Genomic DNA, 14,552 nt, shown 5'->3' with positions numbered 1-14,552 from the left:
GTTTAAATAATATTTGACTTCCTGATTACAACATGAGGGTGAAGCCCCTGTCTTATTCATATTTGTGACCCGTCAGGTTTCACACAGTGTTTGTAAAAATGAATTCAGTGCAACGAAGCCAATTGATTATAAGTAATTAGAAAGCATTTGGAAACCTGTATACAAATCTGAGAGGTTTTTAAGCCACAAACTTAATTTATGCTGCTTCTCCAGTAATATGAGATAACTTAAAACATTTGAAATGGAGGATTAATTATGGCACTTGCATTTAGAGAAGTCTTGAAAATAATGTTTTATCTCAAGTTGACATTTTCTTTATAATATTTAGAAAAAAGAACTTCATTTTTCTGTTAATTTGATAAGTAGCCTTTTTTTTTTTTTTTGGACTAAGGCCAAATAATCTGTCTTGGTTTTTTTCTCCCATTTATTTGATTAATGTAATATAAACAAGACTTAAGATATTTAAGTCACTGGGATTGAGCAGAGCAAATATAATGTCACAGGCCAGGTTCAGATTTCTACCGACTCAAGAGTGTGTCTTTAACTTTTGGTTCAACTTTGCTACCCCTAGGGAGATGCAGTTTCATGATTACATAATTTAGAAACAAATTAGGGATAATTTGTAGTATAATCTGTAACAATAAGACTCACCATTACTTTATTCAATTATTCAATTAGGTTCAGAAGAATCAGTAACTGTTATCATCAGAATTTAATAATTCAACTAGCTACTCAAATACCAGTTAACTAGTCTGAGGGTGATCCATGCCCTTGATTTAATTATATATATCCTTAGAATTGCTCTCTAATTATTTAAGGACTGTGAATTTATCTGGTCTGCCTACCAGACATGCTCCTTCAGGACAGGGATTATATTGTCCAATGCAGTTTGATGGAAAGAGCCATAAAGTGAAACTTACATACCTGAGCGTCTACTCTTGACTCTGCCGCCAACAGCAGTGTGGAATTGGACAACTGCCTTAATTCTCTGCGACTTGAGTTCCCCACCTGTACAAAAAAATTGTTAACTAATGATCTCTAAATTCACTTATTTTTACTTTTTACCTAGTTTAAAAAAACTGAGATATCATTGATATATAACATTGTCTTGGTTTTAAGCATACTATTTAATTATTTGATATGTGTATGTATTGTGAAATGATTACCACAGTAAATTTAGTTAACATCCATCGCCACACATAATTACAAGTTTTATTTTGTTGTGATGAGAACTTTTAAGATCTACTCTTGTAGCAACCTTCAAATATAAAATAGAGTATTTGGGGTTTTTTGTTTGTTTGTTTTAAAAATTTATCTATTTATTTTTGGCTGTGTTGGGTCTTCATTGCTGCACATGGGCTTTCTCTAGTTGTGGTGAGCGGGGGCTACTCTTCATTGTGGTGTGTGGGCTTCTCATTGCAGTGGCTTATCTTGTTGCAGAGCACGGGCTCTAGGTGCGTGGACTTCAATAGTTGTGGCATGCGGGCTCAGTAGCTGTGGCTCGTGGGCTCTAGAGCATAGGCCCAGTAGTTGTGGCGCATGGGCTTAGTTGCTCCACAGCATGTGGGATCTTCCTGGACCAGGGCTCGCACCCATGTCCTCTGCCTTGGCAGGCAGATTCTTAACCACTGCGCCACCAGGGAAGTCCCTAAAATTAAGCATTGTTAACTATGGTCACCATGCTGTACATTACAGCCTCATGATTAATTTATCTTATAATTGGAAGTTTGTACCTTTTGAACACCACCACCCATTTTGCTCATCCCCCACTCCTTGCCTCTGATAACCACCAATTTATTCTCTGTGTCGTTAAATTCAGTTTTTTAAAGATCCCACATCTAAGTGAAATCATATGGTACACATCTTTCTCTGTTTGACTTTATTTCACTTAGCATTGTATTGTCTAGGCTCATGAATATGGCAATTGGCCAGATCTCTTTCTTTTTTATAACTGAATAATATTCCATTGCACATATCCCACATTTTCTTTATCCATTCATTCATCTGTGGACACTTAGGTTGCTTCCATGTCTTCATTATGGTAAATAATGCTGCAATAAGCATGGAGGTGCAAGAATCTTTTCAAGATAGTGATTTCATTTCCAGCCAGAAGTGGAATTGCTGGATCAAATGGTAGTTCTATTTTTAGTTTTTTGAGGGATCTCCATACTGTTTTCCATAGTGGTCGCACCAATTTACAATCCCACCAACAGTGGCAAGGGTTCTCTTTTCTCTACATTATCACCATGACTTGTTATTTCTTGTCTTTTTCATAATAGCCATTCTGACAGGTGTGAGATAAATTGTCACTGTGGTTTTGATTTGCATTCCCTTGATGATTAGTGATGTTGAGTATCTTTTCACATACCTGTTTGTCATCTGTATGTCTTTGGAAAAATGTCTCTTTAGTTCCTTCGCCCATTTTTAAATCAGATTTTTTTTTTTTTTTTTTTACTGTTGAGTTGTATGAGTTCTTGAATATTTTGGATATTAACCCTTATCAGACATATCATATGAAAATATTTTCTCCCATTGAGTAGGTGGCCTTTTCATTTTGTTGATGGTTTCCTTTTCTGTGGAGAAGATTTTTAGTTTAAGGTAGTCACACTTGTTTATTTTTGTGTTTGTTGCCTTTGCTTTTGGGGTCAAATCCAAAAAATTATCACCAAGACTGTGGTCAGAGAGCTTACTGCTTATTTTTTCTTCTAGGAGTTTTATAGTTTCAGATCTTACATTCAAGTCTTTAATCGTTTTGTGTTCACTTTTGTGTATGAACCCAAAGGTAGTGCTCTAGTTTCCTTCTTTTGTATGTGGGTGTCCAGTTTTTCCCAACGACATTTATTGAAGAGACTGCCCTTGCACCATTGTATATTCTTGGTTCCTTTGTCATAAATTAATTGACTATATATATGTGGGTGTATTTCTGGGCTCTGTAATCTGTTCCGCTAATCTATGTGTCTGTTTTTATGCTAATAACATACTGTTTTGATTACTGTAGCTTTGTAAATATAGTTTGAAATCAGAGAGTTTGATGCCTCCAGGTTTGTTCTTTTTTCTCCAAATTGCTTTGGCTATTTGGGATCTTTTGTGTTTCCAAACAAATTTTAGGATTCTTTGTGGAAAATGCCATTGGAATTTTGATAGGGATTGTATTGAATCTGTAGATGGCTTTGGGTAGTATGGACATTTTAACAATATTAATTCTTCTGATCCATGAGCATGGAATATCTTTCCATTTATTTGTGTCTTCTTCAGTTTCTTTCATGAATGTCTCATAGTATTCAGTGTACAGGTCTTTCATCTCCTTGGTTAACTTTACTCCTAGGTATTTTATTATTTTAGATGCAATTGTAAATGGGATTATTTTCTTAATTTCTCTCTATGCTAGTTCATTGTTAGTGTATATAAATGCAAGAGATTTCTGTATACTGATTTTGAATCCTGCAACTTTACTAAATTTTTTCATTAGTTCTAACAGTTTTGTCTTTTTTTTTTCTTTTGGTGGAGTCATTAGGGTTTTCTACATATAATATCACATCATCTGCAAATAATGACAGTTTTACTTCTTCCTTTCCAATTTGAATACCTTTTTTTTTTCTTTTTCTTGCTTTAATGCTCTGCTAGGACTCCCAGTACTATGTTGAATAAAAATGATGAGAGTGGGCGTCTTTCTCTGGCTCCTGTTCTTAGAGGAAAAGCTCTTAGAGGAAAAGCTTTTCACTGTTAAGTATGATGTTAGCTCTGGGCTTGTCATATATGGCCTATTATGTTGAGGTACATTCCCTCTACCCACTTTGTTGTGTTTTTTCAAAATCATAAATGGTTGCTGATTTTATCAAATGCTTCTTCTGCATCTATTGAGATGATCATATGATTTTTATTCTTCACTTTTTTATAGTGATGTATCACATTGATTGATTTGTGGATGTTGAACCATCCTTACATCCCTGGAATAAATTCCACTTGATCTTGGTGTATGATCCTTTTAATGTATTGTTGAATTCAGTTTGCTAATATATGACTGAGGATTTTTGCATCTATGTTCATCAGGAATATTGGCCTGTAATTTTCTTTTCTTGTAGTGTCCTTTTCTTGTTTTGGTAATGTTTGCCTCATAAAATGAGTTCGGAAGTGTTCCCTCCTCTTCTGTATTTTGGAAGAGTTTGACGAGGATTGATATTAATTCCTCTTTGAATGTTTGATAGAATTCACCAGTGAAGTCATCTGGTTCTGGACTTTTGTTTGTTGGGAGGTTTTTGATTACTGGTTCAATCTCCTTACTAATAATCTGTCCAGATTTTTTATTTATTCATGGTTCAGTCTTCATGGAAAGTTTCTAGGAATTTATCCATTTCTTCCAGTTGTCCAATTTGTTGGCGTATAATTGTTCATCGTATCCTATTACGATCCTTTGTATTTCTGGGGTAGCACACATTATGAGACTTATAATGATCTGCCCTATCTCCTTTGACAGCACTGTAGTCCCGTATGACCCTCTGTTATTTACATTCCAGCAATACAGAACCACTTATATTTCCCCATATAATGCCATGCTGATGGTTGCCTATTTGTTTTCCTTGGTACCAACTTTCCTGTTTTCTCTTACCTTTATTTTCTCTTCCTCAGTTTCTTACATGGTGTCTTCTTTTTCTTGCGTGCATGTATGTTCCTTTCTCCACAGTCCTGTCCTGGTCTTCACTATACCCACTTTTCATGAGTGATATATCTCATTCACTCCCAAGGGTTTGATTGCCATCTATTTATTCATCTCTTCAGACTCTTGATCTCCAAATGGATGTTGCACAGACATTCCCATCTCAGTGTGTCAGAGACTGCAGTTTGTCCATTTAACACTCATTCCTGTTTCTTCCATATTGATTGTAAGAGATTTAAAACTCAGTTTTCAAGCCTCCTTTATAGTTAAGGGTGTGGCCATGTTAAAAGTTCTACAAATGTCATATTTGGGAGTCTCCTGTTCCACTTCTCTTCCTTACTTCTTTCCCCTGCCTAGAACTCTGAAGGCACAGAAGTCATTTGGGATCACAGGGAATGAGAACCATGCAGGAAGAGGGGAGAACAGGAAGACAGAAGGAAGTGGTCCTTGATGGCATTGTTTAGACACAGAATCCAGCCTGTACTCTCTGCCCCCAGGTTTTTGTTTTTGTTTTTGTTTTTTTTTTTTTGGCGATACTTGGACCTCTCACTGTTGTGGCCTCTCCCGTTGGGGAGCACAGGCTCTGGACGTGCAGGCTCAGCAGCCATGGCTCATGGGCCCAGCTGCTCCACGGCATGTGGGATCTTCCCGGATCAGGGCACGAACCCGTGTCCCCTGCATCGGCAGGCGGACTCTCAACCACTGCGCCACCAGGGAAGCCCTGCCCCCAGGTTTTTATTGTGTGAGTAAATAAGAATTAGCCACTACAGTAGAGCTTCTTGTACTTGGTTGAATGCAGTCCTAATTGTGACACTCAGTGTATCTTGAACTTAGGTCATCTCATCTCTCTCATCCTTCACCTTACTTGCTCACCTTTTCTCATATCAGTGAGTGGTACTACCATTTACCCAGGATCCCAAATCAGAATTAGGGAGTGAAACTCAATTCTTCCATTTCCCTTATGACCCCATCTTTCTGAAAAATATGTCTTTTTTAACATCACATCAGTCCATCTACTTCTCTTTATCGCCACTGCCATAGGTTCTGGGGGGACATGAGTTTTGCGGGGACATTATTCAGCCCACCACAGAAGGAGTTTCTAGTCAAAGCCCTATAGAATACAGCGTATATTTTGGCAGTGTATCCATTCAGCAAATGACTCCCACAAATTTACTGTGTCAGGAACTGCTGGGTCTAGAACTCGGAAGTTCTTTTCTTTCTTGCTACCCTTATGGTAATGAATACATCTAACTTTGATGATCACTCCTTAAATTTCTTAGGTGCAGCCTAATTTATTTAACATATCTAGTGTGCCATTTAAATATTTTCAACTGACCAAAGTGAATGATTACCTAGCAAAATACCATCCAAACAAAAGATTGGAGCAGGCTTATTGGGATCTCATTAAATATCGGTGCTGATAAGTATTGGGTCAAGAGAATCAGCCAGATAATGAAAGAGGAGGCCTAGTGCTTTATTCTGAAAACTCAAAACTCACATTTCTCCTCTTTGGCATGTAGATATTTCATTACCCCAACCCAAACTCTTTTTTTCTTTAGACCATCATCAAAGAAATATGAAACACTTAGAGGGGTTTTCTTTTTCAAGTAGTGATTTAAAAGCTCAGGAAATCAGAATTTCTGGTTTTGTGATAGGATTTCTTGAAGGGAGCCGGATAAGTACGGTGTTGTAACCAGAGTTGAAGGGAGCCGGATAAGTACGGTGTTGTAACCAGAGTTCCCGGAGGCAGGAGGCATAACTGTAAGCTGCATCACAGGTGTTGTCTGCAGTGATTTGAAACCATAGAAACAAATCAAAGCTATTGCTGGTGTTTGCATTGAGCTGAAATTGCATGCACATGACTGTTCAGTCCGCCAAAAATGGTGAGTGTTCACCAGCCAAAAATAGATTCAGGTACATTTGCCCTGTCTCCATGCATTTATGGATGCTGAATTATTTTGACATTTATGCAGTCATCTCTCTGGTCTCCTGACATGGCTGAGAAAGTGACTTCATTTGTCTTTTACGGTAATTCAAGTTGGGGTGAGAAGAGACAAGATTGCAAAGCCGAACTGCAGGATGACCGTTAGCACCATGGTTGTAAAACAAAACACTCCGTAAAGTGGCACAGGAAATCACTCACACCTCTTTGTTTGAATATGGTTGGCACACAGAGTTCAGAGCCTTTGAAGGAGCAATAGAAAGCGGCCATTTTTCATACATTGGTTAGAAAAAAAAAAAGCATATTAAATTTCTGCTAGCTCCACTACCACTCGAGTAGAAATAAACAATATGATTGAATTTCCTGGGCATGCAAGAATCTTACCATTGAGGAAAATGAGCTATTTTATTTATATTGAGAATCAGTCTTGAAAACATAAAACTTTGGGGGATAATAGTTTAGGGAAGCTTTTTTTTTTTTTTTTTTCGGTACGAAGGCCTCTCACTGCTGTGGCCTTTCCCGTTGCGGAGCACAGGCTCCGGACGCGCAGGCTCAGCGGCCATGGCTCATGGGCCCAGCCGCTCCGCGGCGTGTGGGATCTTCCCGGATCGGGGCACGAACCTGTGTCCCCTGCATCGGCAGGCGGACTCTCAACCACTGCGCCACCAGGGGAGCCCTATATTTTCTTTTTTAAAGTAAAAGATCTTTAGAAAAAAATGATTAAACTTTATATTAAAAAAAAACAACTTTATATTTTAAAAAGTTTTTACTGGAGTATAGTTGCTTTGCAATATTGTGTTAGTTTCAGGTGTACAGCAAAGTGAATCAGCTACACGTATACATATATCCCCTCTTTTTTGGATTTCCTTCCCATTTAGGTCACCACAGACTGCTGAGTAGAGTTCCCTGTGCTTTACAGTAGGTTCTCATTAGTTATCTACTTTATACTTAGTGTCAATAGTGTATATGTGTCAATCCCCATTTCCCAATTCATCCCACCCCCCTTTCCTCCTTGGTATCCATACGTTTGTTCTCTATGTCTGTGTCTCTATTTCTGCTTTGCAGATAAGATCATCTATACCATTTTTCTAGATTCCACATGTATGTGTTAATATATGATAATTGTTTTTCTCTTTCTCACTTACTTCACTCCGTATCACAGTCTCTAGGTCCATCCACGTCTCTACAAATGACCCAATGTTGTTCCTTTTTATGGCTAAGTAATACTCCATTGTATATATGTACCACATATTCTTTATCCATTCATCTGTCGATGGACATTTAGGTTGTTTCCATGTCCTGGCTATTGTAAATAGTGCTGCAGTGAAGGTTAAACTTCTTCAAATGTCTCTCCATTTGACTCCGTTTGACTAGAAATTAGATAGCCTCCAGTGACTCTCCTTAGCTACTCTGTTAATAGTCACAGATTGCAGCCCCCAAGGGCCAAATCTGGCTCTCAAGTGTGTTTCTTTAAACTTGTTTAAACTTGTTTTGAATGTGAACGTATTTCATTCTCCAGTTGGACTGTCCTGCCAACCTTGCTCTTTGCCCATTTTTGCTTGACCTTCCTCCTGTGTTCAGCTCCATTTCCTATGTCCTTTGGGGTCCATCTGATACCAGTTTCTCTCTCTCTCAGGTTATTATTCTCCTCAGTCTTCGAAACTGATGCTTCTTTTCTTTCTAGATTCCTGAAATTGGTTTTCTCCATTCAATTTGTCCTAACTATGTATAACTTGCCCTTTTGTTTCCCAGCTTGGCTTCTCATTGGAAGAGCACAACAGAAGGTAACAGAGAAACAGAATGCTGGCAGAACTCCAACAGCTTTAATTTGTAGGTACTCCCCACTGCTCTAGAATTGACAAGCTGGAGACTGAACTGGTATCCAGAAACAGCTTCCTCTCTATCTCCCCCAGGGCCATCACCTCTATTGATGGCTGCTCCTGGGAGGTAAGACTAGTGACAAAGACACAGAACAGTGAGAAAGCTATGGCATCAAAATCCTCTGAGTCTCTCCTTCTTAATTTTCCTCAAGCTTTCACCCCTCCACGATAAAACCTAAGCATTAGAAAAGTCTGGCTCCATCTCCACCTCAGGCAAATGTATCCTGATTATCTTAAACCATTCTCAGTAGTTCATGGTATCCATTTCAGGCCAAAGAGGTATGAGGAGAGGGCTGCTGGGATCTTCTGGCAAGATTTCTTCAGTTTTAAGTAGGAGACACTGAAGATGCAGAGGTTATTAACCTCTGAGCTTTACGCTGTCGGACTGTGATGCCTGGAAAGGCTGCAGCTATACTGGCTAAAGAAGCCAATATACAGAGAAGGGTGGAACCAAGGGAACTGCAGAGAAGCTGAGCTGGGACTCATACAAACCACAGCTGGGGTTGCCCGACTTCCATTGTTTCTCTGAGTCAGGCCTTCTTGGTCCTCAAGGTTCAAGGCATCCTAAATAACACAGTCTCCCAAATTTACCACATCTTTGTTTAATAGGCAAAATACTCTGACTTAACGACGAAGCCTCCAGAAATCTATTTGTTCTTTTGTTGTCCTTTGGAATGTCAGCCACTTCTAGATATGTATTCTCTCTCTAGGAGAAACCCTGGAGAAAAATGAGCTCGGTGCTCTGCTGAGAAAGGCACTGAATAGTTACCAGTGATCACTAGTATCTGTGTTTTTCTTTTAACCACTGTTACAATGTGGTTATAATCATTATACTTTGCATCTGCGAACTGATTTATAATTTTCTAAGTGCTTTATGTGTCACTTATTTAGTTCTAATAACAGCCCCATGAGATAGACGAACAGGTGAAGATCCAAAAGATGGAGCCCAGCAAAGTTATGTGATTTGACCAAGATCACAAATCTTTTTTTTTTTTTTTTTTTTTTTTGCGGTACGCGGGCCTCTCACTGTTGTGGCCTTTCCCGTTGCGGAGCACAGGCTCCGGACGCGCAGGCTCAGCAGCCATGGCGCACGGGCCTAGCCGCTCCGCGGCATGTGGGATCCTCCCGGACCGGGGCACGAACCCGTGTGCCCTGCATTGGCAGGCAGATTCTTAACCACTGCGCCACCAGGGAAGCCCCAAGATCACAAATCTTGAAAGTGTCAAGGCCAGGACTTAAATCTGGGTCCTGTAACCCTAAATCTAGTGCTTTTGCCACCAAGCCACAGCTAGAGGTTGGAGCAAACCTATGGGTTATGGGGAGGGAACAGTTTACAGGAGGGAAGTAAGGAGGTGGCTCCAAACTGATTGCAAGGAAACTGGATTCTGCTCCCGGCTGTGTCAACCACTAGCTGTGAAATCTTAGGTGAATCGTTTTGTCTCCTGGGAGCCCCAATTTCAAGGAATTACACTAGATGATCTATTATATGCTTCCTGATTCTAACATCCTGTGATTCTGAGACCGAGAATTGCTTATGCAAATAGGGTACAAATCATGCTTTATATAAGCTGTAAAGCTTCCCTAGTGACCAAAGAGGCACGGACTGTGTGTGTTCAGCTTGGGGTTCTATTTTAGCCTCTATGTTCACGCCTCTTGAGCACCTGTGAAAATGTCAGCAATTAACAAATGGGTTGAACATCAACTTAAATTCATAATCCAAGTCATGGGCTTTTTGTGTGCAGAACAGTTTTACTCTAGAGCTGCAAAAATCATTTGTTGATGAGCTAATCTTGTCACTGTGATTCTTGGAACGTATTTAAGGTGGCATAAAAAGCCAGCCCTGTGGAGTCTTTGGGATGCTTCTTTATTAGGCATTTGAGTGGCAGGTTTCCACAGTTAATTGTCCCATGACTGGCTTCACTATTTTAACGAAGCATGTGATATTTGCTGCCTCAACAGATTTAGGTTTGCAAATTTAGCACTACAGGGGCTATTTTCTCCTAAGCAATATGTCAGCACTTTGAAAAAATTGCCATCAGGGAAACCGTGGTGCTTTGGTTGCAGCTTCACGATCCTCAAACTCATCTTCACACAGACATATTATTGTCAAAGAAAATGTAGCACACCAGGACTTAGGTCCCTTAAATAGAAACTGTTCTATTTCAGAAAGTGGGAAATACTTGCTGCAGAATTATAAAGTAGTGCTTTATGAATAAATATAAGCACTGGCTGACTTAAAATATCAGGTGCTATGGCCACATAAGGAAAACAGCTAGAGGAGGATGGGAAAATGACTGCATAAAATCTAATTGCATGTGGAATACAGTAGCCTTTGAAAAAAGATGCTGGAAATTGAGTCTCTAGAGGGATGATTTAATTTTTAATTAGAAAAAAATCTTCTCTTCCAGCTTTATTGGGATACAGTTGACATAGAGCACTGGATAAGTTTAAGGTGCGCAGCATAATGATTTGATTTGCACACATCATGAAATGATTATCGTAAGTTTAGTGAACATCCATTATCATCTCGTACGTACACATGCAAAATTAAAGAAATAGAAAAAAAATTTTTCCGTGTAATGAGAACTCTTAGACTTTACTTTCCTAGCAACTTTAATATATAACATACAGCTGTGTTCATTACATTTATCATGCTGTACATTACATCCCTAGTACTTAACTTGTCTTGTAACTGGAAGTTTGTACCTTTTGACCACCTTTGTCCAATTCCCCTCCCCTCCCCTCCCTCCGCTGGTGACCACAGATCTGATCTCTTTTTTTTATGAGTTTGTTTTGTTTGTTTTTGAAGTAAAATTGACCCACAACTAACTGTTAGTTCTTGGTACACAACATAGTGATTCTATATTCTTATACATTTCAAACTGATCACCACGATAAGTCTAGTTACCATCTGTCACAAAGATATTACATAATTATTGACTATATTCCCCACACTGTACATTTCATACCAGTGACTCATTTATTTTGCATCTGGAAGTTTTGTACCTCTTAATCTCAGAGGGATGATTTTGAGTGTAAGATGGTGATGTAAAACTTTGTGTTAGGTGTCTTTTTGAGTGACAGAAACCCAACTCACACTAGTCATGTAAATTAGAATTTATTGGCTTATATACATGGGAAGTCCAAAAGGCAGGCTGGACCCCCTGATTGCAACCAGAGACTCAACTTATATCATTTTTCAGCTTTGCTTCCTTCTTAGTGTTGGCTTCATTCTGTTCATAAGATCTTAGCACACAGAAGAAAAATGGCTAGAGGAAGCTCCAAGAAGCTCCAAGGCTATATCCTTTTTTCCCCCAGCACATGTGTATAAATTCCAGGGAAGAATCTTGTTATCCTTATTTGGGCCATAACCTTACCTCTGGCCCAATCACTGTGCCAAGGAGATGGAGTACTCTTTTTTTAAAAATTTATTTTATTCAAGTATAATTGATTTACAATGTTGTGTTAGTTTCTGGTGTACAGCACAGTGATATATATATATATATATATATATATATATATATATATATATTCTTTTTCATATTCTTTTCCATTATGATTTTTTTTCCATTATGATTTATCACAGGATATTGAATATAGTTCCCTGTGCTATACAGTAGGACCTTGGTGTTTGTCCATCCTATATATAATAGTTTGCATCTGCTAACCCCAACCTCCAAATCCATCTCTCTCCCACCCACCCTCCCGCTTGACAACCACAAGTTTATTCTTTTTTAAAAAAATTTATTTACTTTATTTATTTATTTTTGGCTGCATTGGGTCTTCGTTGTGGTGCACAGGCTTCTCATTGCAGTGGCTTCTCGTTGCAGAACATGCATGTGCTCTAGGCGCTTGGGCTTCAGTAGTTGTGGCATGTGGGCTCAGTAGTTGTGGCTCATGGGCTCTAGAGTGCAGGCTCAGTAGTTGTGGCACATGGGCTTAGTTGCTCCACAGCATGTGGGTTCTTCCTGGACCAGGGCTCGAACCTGTGTCCCCTGCATTGGCAGGCAGATTCTTAACCACTGCACTACCAGGGAAGCCCCGACAAGTCTGTTCTTTCTGTCTGTGAGTCTGTTTCATAGATAAGTTCATTTGTGTCATATTTTAGATTCCACATATAAGTGATATTATATGGCATTTGTCTTTCTCTTTCTGACTTAATTTCACTTAGAATGATAATCTCTAGGTTCATCCATGTTGCTGCAAATGGCATTATTTCATTCTTTTTTATGGCTGAGTAATATTCCATTGTGTATGTGTACCACATCTGCTTTATCCATTCATCTGTCGATGGACATTTAGGTTGTTTCCATGTCTTGGCTATTGTGAATAGTGCTGCTATGAACATAGGGGTGCACGTATCTTTTTGATTATAGTTTTGTCTGGGGATATGGAGTATGCTTATTACCCAGTCTGGATCACTGCTCATGTCTGGGGATAAGGCAGCATCATGACTGACAGCCCACTGAGACCACAAGCTGTAGGAATGGGGAGTATCCCCAAAGGATAGACAAAACCATAGGTGTACTTGAAGCTTTTCTTGAGATTTTTTAGAAAGTCTTCATATTTAACACTAAACCTAAAGTTTTGAAACTAAAAACAAACATGAGTTACGGACAGCATTTTTCAAATTATCTAGAAATGCTTTGTCCTAAAATTAGAACAAATGAAATAATCAGAACTGAATAAAACTTGAAGCAGGTAGTGTACTTTTTTTCATCTAACTCCTAGTTTCCCTATAAACTCATTATTAAAAGAGCTATGCATCAGTAAATACAAATTACTAAATGTAAAATGGCCAGTACTTTGGAGGAAGATTTAAATAATTGTAAATTAGACAATTGTCTCTTCAAGGCAGAATCAGTGATTAATTTCTATTTCCACACTTGAATAGATCTAATGTAACCCATAAGATACTGGAAATGAAGTGATTATTAAACCTTAATGATGTTAGTCATTAGTTTGGGTTCCCTGGAACAGACTCAGATGGATGGCTACTTGCAGAAGGTTTTTAAGAATGGGAGGAAGGAAGGCAGCTTTAGGCAGAGGGAAAAGCTGATCCATCACATGACTGCCACTGACATCTCAGCCCGTCCTACAGGGGTTCTGGAGCTGGGGTGGCCTTCAGAGTCTCCCAAATGAAGGCAAGGGGGTCAGACCTGTGCATGCCTATGTTGACAGTCATTGGATGCAGGCTGATTGGGTGGGAACGGGGGGCAAGAACTTCGTCAAGGCAGCTTCCTCAGCCAAGGGTGGGTCCTGGAAAGGCTCTCAGCTGTGAAGCATGAGCAGACCTCACTGCCTGGAGCCATGGAAAACAGTGCCTTGGTCCTGCGGGACCCCAGCACCTAAGTGATGCTCTACAGCATCCATGACTGGAGGACATTTAATAGCACCACGCAAGGGTCAGATATATTTGCATTTTGGACGCCAGGCAGAAACAGTCTTTTTTGGCCAGAGAAGCTTTAAAACATTTCCCGTGGTCATAACAAACAAGAGAACATAGTGGTCAGATCGAAGCATGCTAATTGTGCCTCGAGAAGGCACTCAAGAGATCACAGGTCACGAACAAGATCATTCCAGTTACGCCGGGCATTACACGGTCACTCCCAGGGTTGAGAAGCAAAGACCCACCTGGGTAGGGCCTGGAAGAAAGATTACAATAAGTCACACAAAATCTTGACAGAACAGCTAATGCAAACAAAGGAGGATCTCAGAGCCCAGAATCAGTTCCCTCATCCAGACTGCTTCATGGTAATCACTGGTACCTTGGTAAGTAACAGCGGGGACAACGTTACTTTGTACATATTTCAGTACAACTGCATCTTTTTAAAAGTCCTCCTATGCAGGGCTTCCCTGCTGGCGCAGTGGTTGAGAGTCCGCCTGCCGATGCAGGGGACACGGGTTCGTGCGCCGGTCCGGGAAGATCCCACATGCCGCGGAGCGGCTGGGCCCGTGAGCCATGGCCGCTGAGCCTGTGCGTCCGGAGCCTGTGCTCTGCAACGGGAGAGGCCACAACAGTGAGAGACCCGCGTAACGCAAAAAAAAAAAAAAGTCCTCCTATGCTGGTACATTA

General features: G+C 39.7%; 1 pseudogene; it reads right to left on the bottom strand.

The window, feature by feature from the left end:
• The window catches only part of LOC132476753 (ferritin light chain-like), a 40,622-nt pseudogene extending 26,773 nt beyond the window's left edge, over positions 1–13,849 (bottom strand).
• Between the last annotated feature and the right edge of the window lie 703 nt (positions 13,850–14,552).

This window comes from Mesoplodon densirostris, chromosome 2, assembly GCF_025265405.1.
Source record: "Mesoplodon densirostris isolate mMesDen1 chromosome 2, mMesDen1 primary haplotype, whole genome shotgun sequence".
In the NCBI taxonomy this organism is placed as follows: Eukaryota; Metazoa; Chordata; class Mammalia; order Artiodactyla; family Ziphiidae; genus Mesoplodon; species Mesoplodon densirostris.
Note: the sequence above shows the minus strand (reverse complement) of the source record. Positions and strands in the feature narration are given on the sequence as shown.